The following is a 19,789-nucleotide window of genomic DNA, read 5'->3' on the forward strand; positions in this document are numbered from 1 at the left end:
CACCTGTCGAATTCAACCGAATTAATACTAAGCTAAAGCCTATAACAATGCAGAATTTGGCAGAATCCATGAGGTACCTTAGACAATTAATGCGTACAGAGGTCTGAGTAAACAACTGGAAATGCACTAAAAGAAGAACAGGACAAAATATGAATGAGCTTCCTAATTTTGGAGATAGGATCACGAAAACACCTTTTTCCTAAGGACTTTCTTTGATTTTTAATATGATGCTCTTATCTTTCATAATAAACAAAATAATTTAGTCATATTTTTCAATACAATTTATTACACACTCTAAATTCGTAAAGATCACATTACCTGTATTTAGTAGTGGCCATTCTCATCCAATGAAGTTTCATCAGTTTCCTCTCCTGGACTGAAGCTAAAACCAAACTTTGGACACACTGTAGAACTTGACGTACATATCGATCTTCCTTCATCAGCATGCTATAAGACCAAGCGAATAAGGAGTATCTACTGTACATACATCTATCCCAATATCTACCATTTTCAAAGTTGTTTGCTTTGGAAAACTAAAGTTACTTTAGTTACTTGTTTATGATCTGAACCATAACCTTACTCCATTGTTTCATGTGATTACCTTCAGATTCTGTAATCTAGGCTGAAGAATGAGAAATAAATACTTGTTGAAAATGTTGGATTGATTTTGGGTTCCATTAGAGGCTGAGTCTTGCTTTCATTTGAAACAAATTAGAGCAAGATATTGAATCTTTTTGTTTTTAGATTTTCTTTGCCCATTGGACTTATTTTTCTTTGTATCGGGGTCATTTGATATGGCTTCATCCAGCATTTGCTTCACTTCCTTGACACCATCAACCAAAAGCAAAAATCAACCCTCTTACCCAACTGAGCTAAAATGAACTTCTTTTGTTCTGATGACTGTTTGACTGTGTCTGCTCAATGTTAACTTGAGCCATACTTCATCTTCATGCACTTTTTCTGTACACTGTAAGGTTTTCAAGTTTTATGTTTAAAGTCATATGGAATCACAAACTCTTGTAACTCTAATCTTGCAAGTTGTTGACCGCTATTCTGCCAAACCAGGGTAACATGGCACGATTAAAGAATAAGGAGATGAAAAATATGAAATGAGACAAAAGTATAAACAGGAAATCAATTGATCAAGACACTAAGTCTAAAAAACTAAACTAAATTATTGTCAGAAGTCAAAAGCAGATAAATCAAGAACCTGAACTCAAAATCACAAAAAGCGTGCAAGAAGGTTTGGACAACCAGGAAGTGCACAGCAATGACATTTATACCTTTACACAGTAACATTGTGGTAGCACACATGAACAATCAAAATTTAGAACCACAGCACTGATAGAAAACACAATGGTACTGGGGTAGGATGTGAAAAAAAGTAAACCTTGATTAAAATTAGACAGAAAGTGAAAATAATTGACAGAATTAATTTTATGATATGAAAATAAAAAAGTAAAGAATAAGATAGAAAAAAATTCCAAATGAAACACAATCAAACCCACCCCATTCTGTGATAACCTAATCAGGAATTCCAAATCCTGAAAAAATTCCCTTCAGTTTCAAAGCAAACATTTATTATGGTTGACCTGTCAAATATTTCTAGGAACCTGGAATAAAAATAGTATACTATGTCAGAAAAGTCTAGTCATGAATAAAGAGGTAAGGGTGCAGTGATATGTGGCTGCATTTGGTCTGAACATCTCTTCTCATAGATTAGATACATTTTTTCTAAGATGAAATGGTAGACCACTGTACAGATAATCTGCCATATTCTTATATATAATACGCTGTCATGGCTGTTTATTTGTCTGTCCAGGATTTTAAACCACCTATAGCTCGCAAACCGTTTGACCTATTGGTCTGAAAGTTGGTACACATATACTATATGACTTCTACTATCCACATTCGGGGTGATGATTGACCTCCAATGTTATTTTTCTTTTTATTTTTAATTTAGTTTATTGTAGAATCAACTCTCGGCAGCGGCCAGCAGGGCAGCCATGTGGTACATGCATTCTCATTTCTACCACCTTCGCCGTTACTTCCCCTACCTCTTCATATCTTAAATCATTCTTAAGGCAGATTGAAGACTTAAGTGCCAGCTTAAGTGAAAAAGTAAGGAAAACGTACTAAGTAATTGCAACAGAAACACTGACTTAATCAGTTTTAACGCGAAAAGATGCAGACGAAAGAAGAGAAGAAGTGGGCCATTAGGGTGGAGAAAAGAAGAGCTTCTCAGGAAACTACAAGAGCATCAACCTCTGAGCAAACAAATGGTAAACATACAAAAAGTATGAAAACTATGAATTCTCAAGTCAAGTGTATTCATTGCACGTTATGTGCAATGCGCCATTACTGGCTATGCACATAATGTGAGATTTTAAGGTTCATTAAGTATTCTGCCATGAATATCTGCAAGAAATCAAAGCGTTGTGAGATTAACTGCAGTTTTTCCCATTAATAATACATTTTTGCTTGGGCACCTCAATTTTAAAATGTAAGAAGTATGGCTGAAATAAGCATGTTAATCTTCTGAAGTAGTCATTGCGATTATATTACCTTCAGCAACATTTTCAAATTTCAGCTGGTATATTGTGCAGCAATATGGCATTCCATTTCTATAAGCCAGACTCTTTGTCATTATTCTGTGATTCTGTGCAATCAGTTTACCAATACTAAACTTGTGCAAGTTCTGCTTGATGTGTGAATTGCATAAGCTCCATAGGTAGTCTTTATTGTATGTTAGTGGGATCAATGGTTTCTGTTGTTCTTACTAATACTAATAATGACACTAATACTAATGCTAATACTAATATTGTAACTTTCCAATATCTCACAAGCCCATACTGCTCATGGACATTTATTTGGACGAATCTAGAAATACCTGGAATGTATGCCTCTAAAGTCCATTCTTTTTCTGCAGCTGGAGTAGTACTTTCTGGCTTTAAATGCATGAACACATGTTGGTGACATATTCATTCAGCAACCATTTTGCATCAATTTGGCATGTACAGCTGTTTCTTCTGTTTTTGCATATCATTGTAGATTAATCTCCATTGTGATGTTTTCTGACAGACATATCATTTCAATAATGTGAGCTATTATAAGCTGTGATATTTACTGAAACCTTTGAGAGAATTATTTATCTGAAATACCCATGATGATGTGTTCATCTATGTCCCCAACAAAATCACAATGGTTCAAAAAGGATAACCTTTTCATCAGGACTTTCCAATGTGCCCATTCTTCCACTGATCAAGCTGTTTGATCAAACAACAACTCCTGCCTGAGGGTATCTTTGTTACAAATTTTCTGCCTTGTTTCTCCACTCTCAACTCAGTAAATGACCTCCTTTAATTTGGTTTCTGGTGTCTACATTATTTCTTCCCAGCAGAAGTCGTGAAGGTGATTCTGGCAGTTATAATTAAATGTGTTGTTTCAGGGGGTAGTGGGACGGATGAGAGCTTGAACTTCCAGGGGTATTCTAGGAAGTCTGAGTAAGGGACGCTGAAGAAAACGGATATTTCAGAAAGGACTTTAATGAGGCTTCCTTTGCCACCAATGCAATAAATGCACACTTCTATTACATATCCTGTAACTTTCTGTTATCCAGTAATGCTGTTTCTCAGGCCTGGTTTCCATCCTTGGCGTGTGGAGAATTTTTTTCAGTACATGTTCAATGCGATCTCCATAAATAGCTAAATGCCACAGCTGTGTGTCATTTGTTCCCATCAGATGCACCTTCTTGGTTTCAGCACTGCAGTAAACACATCTTCATCAAATATGAACAGTAAACAGCATATCCATTAAAATACATCTTAGCAGTTACCTCAGTTAGGTGAAAAACAAGCAACTGAACATTAAGGCATCATTTTAATGCTAATAGGTACTTAGAGACTGAAATAAATGCTCAAATTATGAAGAGGTACAAAGTCAATGCATTATAATGTAGCTGATAAAAATGTGTGTCAATTGTGTGGTGATGAAGAATTCCACCAGAAATTCAGTTATGTTTAATAACTGCGAGAAAATTCAGCATTATCATATCAATAGTGGTGAAATATTTTTTTTCGTCTTCTAATTTTCCTGGATTGTCTTCAGCTAGACCTTATCCCAGCAACAAATACTCCAAGGAATCAGTTGTATGTAACGCACCAACCCAAAAACAGGGTATAAGCAAACTAAAGGAATTTACAGAACAACCCCACAGTATGTCCCTGGAACAAAAACCTCAAGTTATTCTGAAAAGAATGTGCTAACTTCATTTTGATGATCTATTCACTATGATAGGGTATTGGTAATTATTTTAGCATGAGATCATTATAGCATTCGTAACGAATTGACTGGTCAAGGACATTATGCAAAAATGAAGTTAGCCCCTTTAGTGATACAAGGTATTTTATTCCCATTCCTAATGTGCTAAGTCATGGTAATGACCTATCAATGGGTTTTATTGTGATCTGAAAGAATAGGTGTGCCTATCATTGCAGTGAATTTGAGCCAAACTGTACATTGAAAATCAATAATCAAAACTCCACACTTGGTATTAGGATATCCAGCTTTTAGCATTCAGACTCAAACTTTCAATAACAGATTGTCTGGGTGGACGCAAGGATGCTGTGAGTTCCCTGCACAGCTGCACCGGAACTTTCTTTTTTTTTCTAATCACAGCACTAACAGTGTAATAAATGTGTCTATAAACCTAAAGGGGATTTTTAAGAGCAAAAAATATCCCACACACACACAAGCCTCTACATAAACTGATGAGCAGCTCATCATTTTATCCCCCCATTGCAACCCCAAATTATCACCTTTGTAACTGTTTTGAGAAGAGAAAGGGAGATGGGTGTCTCTTTTTTGAGCAGGCAAGCATTCAAGCAAACCTTAACCAATATTCCAGTTTCACGGTATTTATAATTTTTGCCTGCAGCTGTTAGTTTAGCATATTTTAAATAAATAATGAAATATGTTATCTTTTTATTGCAGTGATTACTGTAGCAAAGTAAGAGATGAAAACCACCATCATATTAATTCAAGTGTTAAAAGTATATGGGACAAGGAGATTGACTTCCAGGCTCTGATCATTATTTGCTTGGCTATTATCATAATGGCTGTCTACAGAAATATGTCATCTGATTATATAATTGCTAAGTAATTTTATCAATACAAAAGAAACCACAATGCTGTCAAATTTCCAATTAAGTTAAATATGACAAGAAGCTATTTTATTTCAAGACAATGATAATCATAAAGGGAACATTTTATTTTCTTTTGTCATGCCTTCTTAACATTTAAAGATGCAGTTAACGTACCAAGAGCATTCTTTATATAGTACATTTTTCTGAAGCCGTACAGAAGTAGCACAGCAACAACAAATTATTTTTATATAATGCTCTTCACAGATGACTAGCTTAAACCTTTGACATCTTGTTAGACATCCCCTTTAGACTATATAGTGTAATCTAAGCACCACCTCATGAACTGTTTGAGTACTGATAGCAGTAGGCAATGATGGGGGCCTGGAAACCACAATAATTGCAGGTGCACAGCCTTCTGCTATGCTACAGACTGAACTGTATAGTGTCTAAGTAGACACTTGTAATGAATCAATTCACATTCCAAGTGTTGTACTGAGATGTTTGACTTTAAAGGAGCACTGTAAGAAGATTTATAATTCAAAATAACTTTAATAGTTATTTCTACTCATTGTCCTTTTTAATCACAGCATTAACAGTGTAGCAATAAATTCATCAAGCCCATAATGGTTGTTAGTTCTTTACCAGCCTTTGAACAGAACAGGGTTTTATTGCAGAAATAAATAAGACACCATATAAATGAAAAGTAAAAAGTAAATTAAATATGTACAAGTTAAGAGCACAAGTTAACAATACTACAATGGGAGTACAGATCTCCATTTATCACCTTGCCTCGCCTCACGTATGCTACCAGTTGAATAAAGTGAGTTAATCTACCAAACAAAATATAAAAAAAAAACAGAGATGCTTCCTTCTGAGTGCATATGAGGCATGAGAATTTCTGAGGACACCTCAATAGGATATTATCATGATGTACAGTGGTTTGGCCACCGTACGATAATATTGTGATTTGTTTGGAATGAAGTAAAATCAGATCCTTATAGGTAAAAATGTTTCAGCGAATAAGATAAACCCTTCACTCAATTCAACTCAATTATTTATTTTTTTTAATTTTGGAGTTGTATTTGAAACATTTAAGCTGCCTCCATATCAAGATCAGTGAGCACTCAGTTATGGTACACAACACATATCAGTCTATTGTCTAGCCTTAACTCTGGGTGATTCCTTGTGAGATGAGCCCACAAGCTTGTGAAAGAGCAGTCAGGCAATAATTGATATTATAAAGTTTCTTGTTTAAAATATATAATTCCAATAAATATACTGTACAGTATACACTTCAAATTCTGAGGGCATGTATATTCCTAAATGTGGTACATAGCATTAGTTTATATTCATTATAGGTTATTACCAAATTATATATTAAGATTTCTTACATAGGGGCGGCACGGTGGTGCTGCTGCCTCGCACTTAGGAGACCTGGGTTCACTTCCCGGGTCCTCCCTGCGTGGAGTTTGCATGTTCTCCCCGTGCCTGCGTGGGTTTCCTGCGTGGGTTTCCTCCGGGTGCCTCGGTTTCCTTCCACAGTCCAAAGACATGCAGGTTAGGTGCATTGGCGAATCTAACTTGTCCCTAGTTTGTGCTTGGATTGTGTGTGCCCTGTGGTGGGCTGGCGCCCTGCCTGGAGTTTGTTTCCTGCCTTGTGCCCTGTGTTGGCTGGGATTGGCTTCAGCAGACCCCCGTAACCCTGTAATTAGGATATAGCGGGTTGGACATTTCTTACATAAACATGTGTTGAAACTGCTTGGTTCTAAAATACTAACAAAAGTTCAATGTTAATTAAGCAAATCTCTTTCTTTATCAAGAACTTTAACCATTTTCTCTTCTTGCTCCTAGTAGTTCCAAGCAGATTTATACTTCACGAGCAAACAGACCAGAAAAATGGTTTGTTTATGTATAAAAAGACTACAAGGCTTCTAAATTCCCAACAGTGAAAAATAAATCGTAATCAGAATATCATGATGAAATTACTACAATACTCTGCTTTATTGATTTTCTTCTCTTTCTGTAATAGGTACAGTAATAGTGGAAAAACTACAGTAGAGAAAGCCTATGGTGAGAGAAAAGTGGGATGTGATCCGACGCTGTTAAGGTTTTTAATTCTGCAGACAAACCCTCATAGTCTCCTAAAATGTACAAGTTACTGCAAGACTTCCTCACTTTGATTTGGGGGTTCAGTCTGAATTCATTCTTATTTGCTTTTACTTTTGTATTATAAAGCATTATTATAAAGCATTAGTACGGTATGTTATAATAGTGCTCTGTGGAAGATGCTGTCAATGGTAAATATTGATTGACTGATTATTTATTTTCTCAATCTATGCATCATATAGACGGAAGTTTTAAGGCAAGGTTGTCCTACTCATTAATCATGGCACCAGAGTGTGGCAAAGTGTTGCATGTTGATTGGCACATGCAAGTAAGAATTTCACTTTACTCTGTGACAATAATTATCCTATCAACCTATATCATTAGGCAAACATATTATATCTGTTTTTTTTTTCTTTTCTTAAATGAAAATACCTTGAAAGATTTCCAGTTTACTATATTTTCTGTAGTTATTGAGTGCAGAGTTTTAATATTGTGACTCTACCACACTTGTTGACAGTAAACAGCCCTCAAAGAGGCTGCCTTGTCCTGGCCATATGCTGTAATTACACAAACCCACCAGAGGCTGACACTGCTTCTGTCAATTTGTGATTTACAGTACTCCTCTACTGCCAGTACAGTAAGCCAAATATTCTTTATATTGCAAATGTTTTTTACTTGGCAGTTCATTCTTAAATGCCTATTTCCGAGATCTGTTTGAGCCCATTATACTGTGTGTTTGCTCAAATTTCCTAACTACAAGTCTCTAACCATGCTTGGCAGGGATTGTGAATATTTTATTTTAATTTCATAATTTGTATTAGGCATATATTTTTTGGTTGCTGCAGTTGATGTTTAGGCTGTGTTTCACTTTCTAATCTGTCATCTGATATCTCACTGACCAGTGGGTAGCACAAAGTATTAATACATTTGGCAATTGTTTTTTATTTTTTGATCAGGGCAGTGAATGAGGTTATGGGTGGTTTGGAGCACATGTGGATCCAGGCACTTTGCTGCCTTATAGATACTTTTATTAACATTGCCTTATTAAGCATTTTCACTTTCACATTTCAGAGTGTATTCTGTACATCATAGCTATTAATTTCAAACACTCAGAAAATGTTGTAAGGTTATGTACCTTTTAAAATGTACATGTTTAAATACTTCCCTGGCTACTTTCTGCCAGTTTAATTGTAATTGATTGCCAAAGACACAAGAGAACACAAAAAAATTATCTATCTATCTATCTATCTATCTATCTATCTATCTATCTATCTATCTATCTATCTATCTATCTATCTATCTATGATTACTGTAGTATTTTAGCTGTGGAGTTCTGCGTAAGTGTTTTGTATTAGTTAGATCTGGATGCTAAGGCAAAGAGCAGAGAAGCTCTAGTATTAAAATCAACTTCACAATGATGATAGAACCGGTAATATGATGCAGAGACAAAAGAAGGGGGTGATGTCTTCACAGTATTGGGAACTAGGTGCCGACTTTAAATTATGATGTGAAATTCCATCTTTAGAAAGACACAGTACTGAGTCTAGTTGTGTCACATAAAGCAGAAATGAAGTGTAATTTATTACAACACAGAAAAAGAAAAAACTGAATACAATAAAACGAGCACCAGAGAGGAAAACAGGGTTACTCTTTGCAGACCACGAGAGGGTCGATAAAAGCATCAGATTAACAATAGTAATGTCAGGGTCTCAGTTAATTGGAAGTTTGGCCTATAGTATAAGGCATAGTGGATAATAGCATGGAAATTTTACAGTGAGAGAAAAATTAGACAGAAAAATCCCATTTAATTTTTTTCTGAGTTTATTTATGTTGCACCCTGATCATAAATGAATGGATTATAATGATTGGAACCTGCTTTACTAAAATGTAATTGTTTGCCTATAGTTGTGATAAAGGAAACATAATGTTTCCTTTTCTGCATGATTTTGACAAATTATAATTACATCCAGTAGTTTTTAGGTTAATTAACTTAGCCCCCATTCACACCTTTATAAACACAGGATAGATAGATAGATAGATAGATAGATAGATAGATAGATAGATAGATAGATAAGGAATGACTAATGATAGATAGATAGATAGATAGATAGATAGATAGATAGATAGATAGATAGATAGATAGATAGATAGATAGATAGATAGATAGATAGATAGATAGATAGATGGTGTTATCCTGACTTATTAAAATGTCATTGTTTCACCTTAATGATCAGCATGGCAGTTCTATTTGTGGAAGTACAAACTTTATACATACTTAAACTATTCTTTAGGATTCCTACAATAGGCTTGCATATTTTTACCTGTACCCTTGGTCATGATTTTTCTAAATTGTTCACCCTGTGATATTATTAAAATTTGTCAAGGCCATCATTCACTGCTTTACTTTCTCAGTATGTCAGGTAATAACTGTAGGAGACTGATGAACTGTTGTTTAAAATGTTAAAGGAAACACATTTTGACATTGTTGAAATTACTTCCTCCACAATGAAAGAACATTATTTAAAACTGCATGACACTTCATTGCTGATTACAACATTGCTTTTTATTTACCCAGGATTTTGAGACTGGATAGCTATGGGATTATATTTAAGTTTCATCCTTTATTAGAGTATAAATTTGTTTTTAATACATCATTAAAATAATTATTAATATTTATAGATAGATAGATAGATAGATAGATAGATAGATAGATAGATAGATAGATAGATAGATAGATAGATAGATAGACCTTTTCTAAATGGCAAAGTATATAAACTGAAATGCATGCAGTTTTACAATACTATACTGTATTGCACACTAGATAAAGTATTAAAGCCTACTTTAAAAAAAAACCTAATAAACTTCAGACAATATTTGAGGGGGTTAATTTTTGGCAAACAATGCTTAGTCAGGCTAAGCTGATATTCAGAGGTTTGTTCTTAAGAAAGTTTTATTCAATTCCTCTAACAAACCATTGAATTGCTAATGACGTGTTGATAGACAGGTACATATGGCAAACTAACGTATGTTTTATTTAGCCATGAAGTCATTTTGAATAGTAATATGTTTTTCTAGGTATAAAGTGTTCCTGTTATACTTACAGTTGATGCAGTGGTAATTGTAATAGTAACAAAAAGACAAATTACTGAACCCTAATGTAAATAATTGTACTAGCTTACCTACACAGACATGCTTTCAGTTAGGTATGCTCTGCATGTCATTGTTTCTTGTAGCTTTGTAATATAAATTGATTTTAAAGTGAGTTCTATAAACTCTAAAAGGTAATGTGTAATATGAAGACTAGATGGAAAAAATGTTTTGCTCTTCTTTTTAGTGTGCCTAGGCATTCAGTTTTTTTAGGCCATATTCTACATTACTTACATAACAGAAAAAGCAACATTATTTTTTTCAACACAAATTCCTAAAATCTACAGCCAGGTATAGATGTATTTGCTGTTAAAATATAAGATAAACTTTTTTTTAACAAACAATGTGATATGATTTGATTGACACAGAGGAAAAATAATGTTTTATATTATGCATATATTTTGTATTTGAAAAAATATTAAACACATCAAAAATGTAAACAAGAGCATATTAGTTTTATCACTAAAGGAGTTAATTTATGAACATCTTACCTTAAGGATGCAAAATCTGGAATACTGTACACTGATATGACCTCCTTTCATATATTTGGTTTAAGAGACATCTGAGAAGAAGTGTCAGACATTCAGCTTTAGCCTCCTCTCTAGTACCTGGAATTGTGAATATATGAATTAAAAAAGTGACTCATTTCTATCATTTCAATATTTATTAATACAAATATTTCTATACTTAGGGGAAAAACAAAACACATCAAAATATGTGAAAACATAGCATGGTGAATTTTACAGTAGTTCTTGGGGTTTCACCACTTTAAAGTCAATGGCAGGAAATGATTACCACTGGAGTTTACCTAAGCAACAGTCTTGATGTGAATGCTTTTACTGAGTTTATCTCAGATGAGACATGAAGTGTAATTGTTGGGAAATTGGAGGAAAAAGTAAGTTAGTGGGTGTGACTTCTTTATATCTACAGAAATTTCCAGAATGTGAAAAAATAGTTTTTCAAAAATGTACACGTATTGTGTTTTTGCTAACACTGACAAAACAGATGATTTATATTAGTTTTATTCTGTAATCCTTTCTTTGACAAATTAGCAGACTGACATTTAATTGTACTAATGCATTTTGGTTTTCCTTTATAAAATCTAAACTGTAACATCCATCCAGCCCTTTAATTTTCCTCTTTCATTCAGACCATTAGGTAGCCACACTCTAAGTGGGTGCAAGACCAGGATGAACTGCCATTAATTTCAGGAGGCACTCATTTACAATGAGACAACCAATCAGTCAATCAATCAGTCAGTCAACCTAAACTGTGTATATCCTTGGACATGTGAGGATGCACAGGAACAACTTTCAAAGAAACTCCCTAGAAGTCAGGGAAAGATCTCAAATGGAGCGTGAGAAGGTGCATAGAAGACAATGATTGGCATAATGCTTCAGTTTTTGTTGAAATAATACAAGTAAATCTTAAATAAAAACAAAACAAAAATTTGATAAAAGTTTTAAAATACTTTTAAACTTTTTTCTCTTATCAGTACTTTGTCCACTACATTCCAGGATGAAAGGATCTTTCTTGTAAATAGAACTGGACATAGAAAATTCTTGATGTTTTTGCCATTTCCTGTAACAATTACTCACTGAATGTTTAGTTCATTTTAACATATACACTCTTACCAGGAATTACTTTAGAAGTACCTAATTCTTGTGAATTACATGATGTACTTTCAGTATATCAATGCATGGCAAATTACACCCTTAATAAATGAATGTTCCCCACTGTTTATCTATAAAATATCAGTGGTTTGTGTCAGCTTTTCTTTTAACAGCTTTTTTTTTTTACTTAATATAAGAAGTGAAGAAATATTAATGGAAGTTATGTATAAGCAAAACACTAGAAAATGACTACCTTCTAAATTTAATAAACTGCTGCTATTGTTAGTAAGCATTATTAGTTATTAGTTACTTAAGTATACCAACTATCATATGTAGGTCCAGACAATAAATAAAAGTTAAGATAACATTTTCTTTTAAACATTTCTTATTAAAGGCACAATTAGTTAATCTTGACATGGAACAAAGTGGTTTTTCGCTAATAAATAACAAATAATAAAAAGCGATAAAAAACACTACTAATATCTTTTTTTGGACCTTATCAATAAATAAATATAATATTCATACAGTACATATAAGTTTCTTAGCCAATTTATACATCAAATCATAAAACAAAGTACTCTTTGCAAAGCTAGTCAAAATATGGCTAAACAGTCAGTTCTTGACTAACATATCTTACCTCTATGGTCTTAAATATTCTGTGGGAGCTACAATATATAATGTGGTGTGAGATCATTTATAATCAGAAGGTACTGCAAAAACTTCAGAGGCTGCGATTAATTCCTTCGATATTCTGTTTTCAGTATTAAATGACTGATTATCCAAAACTACCAGTTATACAGTAGTTAAGGTTATATTACCACCCCTAAACATAAAGAGGTTATTCACTCCAAACATAAGGGACAAGATGCTTCTGTGGACTATACTTTATTTATCTATATATATATAAAAGCCAAATACCACTGACTAACTCACAACGAAATCTCCCAAACCATGAGCACTTAGGACTTGAAATTTGGAATGTAGGTTACCCTTGGCCCATAGGTGCTTGCTAAGAAATGGTTTTAAAAATTTCATGGTCCAAGAACAAAATTCCTTTTAGTTTTTTAGACCAGTTTGTATGTCTGTCCGCTTTTCACGAGAGATGTACCTAATGGATTTAGATTGGGTCTTTTTCTATAATTTGCTTGAGCATCATGGTTCACTTGCGGTACTGATTTATTAGTGCGAATCTGAGAGAGACTCATTGGACTGAGGGGAGGGGCGTGGGCTCTCCTCACTCACTCTTCTGCCTCGGGAGGTAACCTTAACTCTGCTTAGTTAGCGAACAAGAGAACTACTTAATGGATTTAGATCTTTTTTTTTCTATAATTTGCTTGAACATTTCGGTTGATTTTGTGACTTTTCTCATTGCGCTAAAAATCATAGTTCATTTGCAGGAGAGAAATATTCGCGCTGATCTGAGACAGAGGCTGAGGGCCGAGGGAAGGGGGAAGAGTGACGTCAGGAGTAGAGAGCTGGGCAGGGCCCTCCTCACTGTCCTGTTTCATTACTCCAAGGGCGAAGCCACGGGGGATGGCTAGTATTATATATGGCACCTGCTCTTAGTATAACTGTTTTTATCATCCAGTCATTTTCTGAATCTGTTTTTCCAGTACATAGTAGATAGATGGATGAGTAATCCACCTTTGCAGTATGAGCACTGAAACACTAGTCCAGTGCAGGATACACTAGTACCCATGTTCACATTCACCCAGTCAATTTTTAATAATTTATCAACTGCATATGTTTGAATTATGCTAATAAATAAAAGGCTCCATTATAAGCTTCTACCGAGTTTTGGAGTGGACACCAATTCAACAATGAAGGCACCTCTGCTGGGAATCAAACTCAATTCAAAATTCTACCACTTCACATAAATGTTCCGAAATTAATTGCAATATTATGCTCTTGCTTTCTTCAATTCAATCTTTATTTTCTTTTGTATCGTTTATCCTGAGCACTACAATGAAACTATGCATGTATTGATGTGAACAATGTGAACCAACTTAGTCATTAAATTAACAAAGAATGACATGCACATTGTAAAATTAACTCGAATTATACATAACACCAAAGACGAAGGAAATCAGTTACTTTAAAAAGTGCAGATTAAATATAAAAAGGTAAGTTATTGAGCACAAAGTAGATGATAGGGTCAAGTAGTCTGTACTTGTCTTTCAGATAAGAAGTGTAAGGTTGTAATGAGTCTCATTTTAGTAAACAGCATAGAAATGGAGTCCAGTGATATCAGTTCACTATGGAAAAAAAAGTAATTGAGTTAATAAGGAATCTTTGGCTCTGTAATTAAAAAGAGAATCAAACAAAACATTTAGCAGCAATTTCTATACTTCCCTCAGAACTATCTAGGAATATCTACAATTTATTCTTTCGTTAATTTGAAATGTCCTATTGCTACTGCAGCGGCACAAAACAATGCATTTTCAAGTGTATGCACAATTGGCTCTTAATATGGCACAGTGCTGCAATGTATAACAGACTGCTACAGAATTTCTGTAAAAAAAAAGTCATGAATATACAACAGGTGGTTAAAATGCTGATGATAAAAGTACTGTAAGTTGTTGGGTTTCACAAATTATTGATCCTGAAAAGACCAAGCATTGCTTCAATATGCTGATGAACTCTTCCAAGAGGACTAATAGGTTATGACTAGAAACCTTGCAATTGAGTTGTCATTAACCAATGGAAATGTGAACAACGCTATTGATGCCTTAGTATAGTTAAAAGAGTATGGATACTGGGTTCCACAAAACCTAACTGTCAATCACAAAAAATGTGCAAACAATTTATGTTCTGATTCACCCATTATACAGCTGTGAGTGAAAGCTTTGTTTAATGGATCATAATAGGGAGTAAAATATGAATCTGTCAGTTTGAATTGAGACTAAACGACAGTTGATGGAATGATATCATCCAACTTCACCTTGGAAGTAGAAGTTTAAGGTTACCCCTTCCACAGCAAAAATCATGGCCAACTTTTTTTTTTAGGCGCGGAAGTGGTGATTTTGGTAAACGTTTTGTTAAGGGGTCATATTTGTCCATTCAAACTCTTAAAAAATTGCAGAACTATTTAAGGAGAGCACAGCCTTACAAAAATGTTGCTGAAATCCTTGAAAACCCCATAAATCATCACAAACTTGAACTAAACTGTTGCTCATCTTTTATCCTATAGCCCATATTTTGCCTTCTCAGATCTTCAACTCTTTGGAGCCTTCAAAGATACCATGTGTGGGAGAAGGTTAATGAGTGATGACAAGGATGCTGAAGAAAAGAAGAAAAGCCTGCAAGTGGAACATTTAACGGGAATTATCTTGTTGCTTCTCAGGTACACAATGCTTATGAAGTTGATGGAGCCACTTTAGATGTAACCAGTTTCCAAAACCTTAATAAAGCATCTCCACTAATTTTCCACGACACAAGTACAGTTTAGCACTACACATGGTAAACAGAAAGCAGAAATTTACTCAAATGACTAACCAGGCTTTTAACTGGGAACAGGTCTCTTGTTTTTAGTGGGCTCATTCCACTTTAGCTCTGCTACACAGAAAATGAGAAGGGTGGCAAATACAGCCAGTTATTCTATCATTATGCTCAAATAATTCAGTAATAAATTACTATCACTACAGTGTTGCTGACCTTTTTGGACAGCCCTCAAACATATAACAGAAAGAACGATAATGTTTATAAGGAGATAAATCACTTATGTGATAACAATCTAAGGCCCTGGGTCAAACACTGCTAAATTTACTACATACCCAGGTACATGTGCAACCTTATATTCCTCTTAGATTTTTAATAGAGATCAACCTGATGGTTAGTCAGGCAATTTCTCCTCTGCTCATGCTAATTTACTCCAGGGAGCCTGATTCTCTCCTTCAATCCATAAACACAATGATAGGTTGAATAGCATTTCTATTTGGGCCTGTTTAAGTGAGTGTTCGGCTATATGTGTACATCATTGAGTCCTATGATAGACTTAAATCCTTTGGTTTTTGTCTTGTGTCCGTCATTTTCAGAATAAGTTCTACCTCAATGCAACACTATGTTAGAGAAATCTGAACAAAAATTTGATCGACTAGCTGAAATCATTAAAAAAAACATTTTACCTCTGCATATGGAAATTTGAAGGCTTATTAAAAATTATATTTTAATAATATCAATCTACGATCCCCATCATAATTAGTGGTTTAGAAAATATAGGAATCGAGATACAAATGTAGTGGCCAACAGACAGAAGCACCTATTAATCAACTGGGGCCAACTGATTGGAGGGATTACTATCAGGGACAGTATTAATGAAGTGAAGGAAGTTGCCTGATTGATGGTGAACTCCCTAGAAGAATCCTGTCTATTCCACAGCTTTTTTAGAGGGCACTGTTCAGGAACACCACAGTGTGTGTGTACTGTAACAAGGAGAGACTAGCACAGTGGCTGAGAAAACAGCATTCAAGAGCCCTGAGAATTCACGTTCTGGTAAAGGCATTGTGACAAGCCAGCCACATGTCTGTAGGTACGCAATGGAACATGGCCCACCATCATCTTGAGTGTGCGAGGAGAGGACAAGGTGAATTGAATTGTAATTTGTCCTGGTGTTTAGGTGAGCATGTGTAGTTCTGGAGGTGTTCTGGTAGCTTTAAATGGCAGGGAATTTTGCAACCGTGCGAGAGGGTACAGCAGTTTTCCTGTTCTATTGTGGAATTAAACAATAAATACGTCCAATTTGACCAAGGGCCCAATCTGCTCAGTCTCTGTGTCTCTCCCATCTTGATGCCTGATACAGTAATAAAATCAACTAGGAATATTAAGTTAATTTTATTCCACTGTATGATGAAGAGAAATTAAAGAGAGTTAGTGATATTCACATACTGCCTGTTTTGGATCCCTACTTTACCTCTACTGTCCTAGGTTTATTATGAGGTTAGTTTATTGCTCCCTTTTAATTTGAGACACAGTCATGATACTCTGTGAAACCTATCAACATGCTATCCTTTTCAACACCATTGTCATAAAAACATGGCATAGCTCAGCACAGTCTGTACTGTACTGATTTTTTTTTTTGTCTTTCACATATGCTCATGAACCTTCTGTGCTTATTTTGGTTATTCAAGATAACCTTTCATTTGTGTCCAACACTTTAATTCTTGTGGTCATTGTCACTTGTATATATGTATTTTTCCATCAATTTTCCTTTTCTATGTAATGTGAAATATGTTTTAAGGTTTTATTAACTCACTAGGGCACACCTAGGCCAATTACCATTAGACCTGAAAATTAAAAAAATAGACTTCCATAAGCTTTGTTCATTATTATTTTCTAGGTCATAATTTGTGGGCTTAGAATATGGCACTAAGACCAAAAGATACCAGTACTGCCAGGGGAAAGAACTAATAATGCGGTAAAAAGGGGTGCCTAATCTTTGGTTCCACTTCCTGGATTAGCAGATACTCTGTATTGTATAGATGTGCTTAGGATTTATTTATTTTGTTATTGCTATGTGTTTTGTTACTCCTTCATTATTTATCTACTTCCATTACTTTTTTCAATTTACCTTTGCTTTCTTTGTGTATTCTGGTTTAGGGTTGACTTACGTGCATCCCCTACTTGACCCCAGATGATGTGCTCTCTGTTAATACTCCTGTACCATTCTGATCCTGTTACATGTATATTTAAAATGATGGTGCTGTGTGATATGTCCTGTTATCCATTGCATGTCTAGCCTCTCAACTGCTTTTTAGTTTCTTTATTCATCCCTGAGAACCTACAGTGATGTGGTTTGCAGGCTGCTGATGCCTGTGGTAATTATGACTGTGTAAAAACGGAGTCTTTTTTTTTTTAACAACTGTCTGTTATGTCTTTTGGTATCTTTGTTAACCAGTGGAAATTCCAAATAAATTTTTCCAGGTTGTGATCTATTGTTAGGCCATCTGTTTACGTATTAGTCTTGTTTCTTTGGGCCCTTCTGCTGTGCGTGTGAGATCATTGATCTAAATCAGCAGTAATATTTTGTCCTTTTGCATTTGTCTAAAGTTGCAGAATGCAAATCCTTTGAGGCTCTAAGGTTATCATGTTTTGAAACATTAAAAACAACAGTATTTCAAAATGCTTTGCTGTTATAATATATAACCACATTCTTGGAAAACATTTATTTTACCAAAAGCAAAATTCATTTAAAATGTACTCTGCATACAACTAACTGTTATAATAAAAATGTTCAGTCCTAAAGTGCTGGAGAAAAACATCAGTAGTAGTCAAGTAATCTGCTACTTTAAGTACAAGATTCTCTAATTTACCTCCCAATATGTCTAACATATCTGTACAGAGGATGCAAATGAAAACTGAACAATTGAAAGCTGAGCTAGGAATAGGATCACAACTTACCACTCACCACTGAGACTTCTCTGATAAAACAACTTATCATATTTGAAAACGGCATATGTAATTGTTCTGACTAAATTCCATTAATCCTCATTTTCCTCAAAAGATCAATGCACAAGATGGAAGGATGACAGGCCAGTAGGACATTTAAGAAGAACCAAGAGATCAATTTTTTACCAATAAACATGCAAGGGGCCAAAAACATCATTTAAAAAAAGAGCCAAAAGAATCCATCCAGAAGATGCAAAGCAGAGTAAACAAGAATCAAATGCATACTTTGTTGTTTTGCAAGTACAGTACCTTGACCTCCATTGTTGTGGTACATTTGGCACTGGCATTTAACAAGTTACATGGACGACATCACTGGGCATGGCTGCTGAAAATTCTTCCCTAGCAAAAGATTGTTGCATTAAAGCAACTGAACTACAACATGACAGCAACAACATTGAAGCTGAAGGTTGGGAGCATGCTCTGATGGCACTTCACCCCCACATGACAAACCATCTGGACCTGAGTGTAGCGTGTAACACCTCAGCCCCATACTGGAATAGTGTGAGTGTCAATCCTGCCACCAACCCCCAATTTTTCTCTATAAGTTGGAGGACCTGCTTGCAGGGCTGGATGCAGATTAATGTCATACCCAGAATGCAACAACATTAACGTTAAATAAATGTAACAATAATTCAGTGAAAAATATAAGGAAGGCAATCATACATTTGGAATCTCCAGTATCCAAAACCCTAAAAAGATTTACGTTCATTGCAAGGTAAAATTTGTTATAACTAGGAAAGCTTCCTAAAGTCTAAAACATCATAACAATGAGATATATAACTATAGTGATAGTTGCTTCATTATTCATTGATGGTGTGCTCACATGCCATAGTATTTTAATATCCAGATATGGTGATCCACCCATGTAGCTAATGTCAATATGAAAAAAAAATACTAAATGAAGAAATTCTATCAATTACAACCTTTTTTATGGACATATCAGCTAGTATTTTTGTAGGTTAGAAAAGTGCAATGTAAATGTCATCAACTATTATTATCCACTTTAATAAAAGAATAAGTATCCGTGTGTCTATCTGTGTGTCCATATGGTTGGTATGTCTCTGTCATTCCTAAAACTGGCGCATCACAAACATTGTTAGTAACAAAATGCATTGCATTTGTAATTCCAACAGATGGCATATCAGAAACATTAACACTGCTTTTACAAATCTCATGACAAATGACATTTAACAGAGACAAATGCATTGCATGGTGCACTTCAGATTTTAACAATGAAGTTTACATTGATTACTTAGATTTCAACCCATCTTAGAAGGGTAGCACAGCTAGTTATCACTATATTTATTTATCTCGGCAATTTGTCAGCATTGTCCA

At 34.7% G+C, this 19,789-nt stretch overlaps 1 long non-coding RNA gene across 1 annotated transcript in view; it reads right to left on the reverse strand.

Moving 5' to 3' along the window:
- The window catches only part of LOC120523649, a 173,713-nt gene that overhangs the window by 81,221 nt on the left and 72,703 nt on the right, over positions 1–19,789 (reverse strand). The window contains exon 2 of the long non-coding RNA XR_005632675.1: positions 10,889–11,005. This is a non-coding gene — a long non-coding RNA (uncharacterized LOC120523649). The remainder of the gene's footprint in view (positions 1–10,888; positions 11,006–19,789) is intronic.

This window comes from Polypterus senegalus, chromosome 2 (genome assembly GCF_016835505.1).
Source record: "Polypterus senegalus isolate Bchr_013 chromosome 2, ASM1683550v1, whole genome shotgun sequence".
Classification (NCBI taxonomy): Eukaryota; Metazoa; Chordata; class Cladistia; order Polypteriformes; family Polypteridae; genus Polypterus; species Polypterus senegalus.